The sequence below is a fragment of the Bison bison genome, unplaced genomic scaffold, assembly GCF_000754665.1.
Source record: "Bison bison bison isolate TAMUID 2011002044 unplaced genomic scaffold, Bison_UMD1.0 scf7180017864223, whole genome shotgun sequence".
NCBI lineage: Eukaryota > Metazoa > Chordata > Mammalia > Artiodactyla > Bovidae > Bison > Bison bison.
The window spans coordinates 2,536,334-2,538,508 of record NW_011494795.1 but is presented as its reverse complement, the minus strand read 5'-3'; positions in this window follow the sequence as shown (position 1 = coordinate 2,538,508).

Below are 2,175 nucleotides of genomic sequence, written 5' to 3'. Positions count from 1 at the left end.
ACGCAGGAACCCTCTGCTCACCCGAGTCGGCGTAACCTGTGCGCCGCCAGGAGGGGACCTGGTTGAGAAGAACTAAGAGTGGGTGGGTGTTTGCTGCCCCACCCCCTCTGCTGCACATGGTCCGGGTTCCTGCAAGGGGCTCGGGCAGGAAGCAAAGGGGCAGAGTGGTCAGCGGCGGGACCCCTGCTACCACGCAAGAGAAGGGGCTCAGCTGAACCCCGACCTCTACACCAACGTGGATTCTTGCGTCACAGTTTGCAAACTTAAAATAGGGTCGTTTGTTGCCGCTGGGAGGCTCACGCAGCGGACTCCTGTGGATTGGGACCACACCCTTCACTTTCTAAATGATGGAGCGGGGCGTTGGGTTGAACCTGGAGTTAAACAGGACTGAATTCAGCCCCCTGATGCTACCACCTGCTGGCGGGGGACCTGGAGCGCCAGGCTCCAGACGGGACCGCGGGCGATCCCCACCTCCCTGCCCTGGTGAAGGGTGACTCAACCAGGCACCCAGTCCACACGGAAACAGAACCGTTCTCACGGGACTGGATGTGTTGTTTTTGTTCAGTTCCGGGTCCTGAGCACAAAGCTGGTGAGAACAGGTATAAGCTGTGTTCACACACCGGGTTCTGTGCAGTTCTCATCCGTCCTGCTGCCCTTCTCACTCCTGGATGCCAAGTGGGGCAGGCGCCCACTGGGGAGGCTGGAGGCTTGCCGGGTCTCGGACACGGAGCACCGCCCCTGTGGCCGCGTTTCCCACCGGGACCCTGGGGCCGGCACGCTCCCGGCCAAGACGGGGACGTGAACTCCTGCCGTCTGGTCCCACCCGGAGCTTGCGGCCCTGCCCTCTGCGGGGGCTCCGGGCCCAGGACGGAGCAACAAGATCGGCCCGCTCACAGGTCCATCTGGAGAGGAGAGCACAGCTTCTGTCTCCCCCATGGGCAGCAGGGACCATGTGGAGACGAGACTGCACGCACCCTGATCCCTGCTCAGCAAAGGGAAACAGACGGCCAGCCACAGGGCCATGTCGCTGGTCAGGTCCCGCCGGCAGCCCGGCCGAGCTGCGCGAGCCCAGGGCTGCCCGCGGGCCGGGCTCAGGGGTGGTGTTTGTCCCCTCTTCCTGCCCCCCGACCCCCGGAATCTCTGTAGCCCCTCTTCTGCACGCAGGGATGATGGGCTCTCTGTTCTTAAATGTGACACTGTAGGCAGCACAGCTGAAAATCCAAATACGTTATTTTACAAGTGTACTTAATCACCCTTAAACTCAAGGTGGGCGGGCTGCAAACTCAGGCTGGGGTTTGTGGTCTCAGAAACGTGAAGGCGGTGCACGCGAGCCATTGGCATTCTGACGGCGGCGGGAGGGGCAGGCCCTTTATTCAGGACTCTCTCTGTGACTAACTTATTTCTCACCGAAAATATATAATGATCACTAATCGCCAAGCAGACTTAAAACTGCTGTGTGTTCTCACCCGGGTCAGAATCCTTGGCCCCTGTTGTACCTTTTTATTCTGTGGATTTTGCAAAGCACAAAAGATAATTGGATGTTGAAGCCCAACCAGCCCTCTGCCTTCTCTAAGGCATCTGACCGGCAAAGTCTTTAGGAGAATTAAACCTTTGTGAAGCTGAGTTTTTTAAAGAGACTGTTGTGATTCCTCAGCCCTGCATTTTCCTTCTTTACTGAGATGTAATTGAATTATTCCTTCTTACATTTTCTGTATCGGCGAGCCTGTTGTGTGTGCTGCCAGTATGTATGGGGTGTGAGCTTGTGTGTGTGTGTGTGTGTAAGATTGTGTCTGTGTGAGACTGTACGTGTCTAAGCCACAGGTGTGTGTACTGATTACATTCCATACCAAACCAAGTTCAACTGGAAAGCCCTGGCTGGCAGCATTTTATAACCATATTAAGAAAGTAAAACCTGTGCAGTTGTGTTTTTTCCCATTGATTCATTGTCGGCCGTACGTCTCATTTGTACCATATTTAAATGCCCTGCAACTCTGCCTAGAGTATTACCACAGAGTATCAGAAGCCTGCAGCCCGACTGAAATCTTACAGAAACTGCTCCTGCAGGATCGATTTCTGAACTTTGTGGAATGAGTTCTCTGCTCCTCATCTGAGAGACGGTGGTGGGATTAAGCAGCGGAGGGACGCAGTGGGTGGAGGTGGTCAGCCTGCATGGGG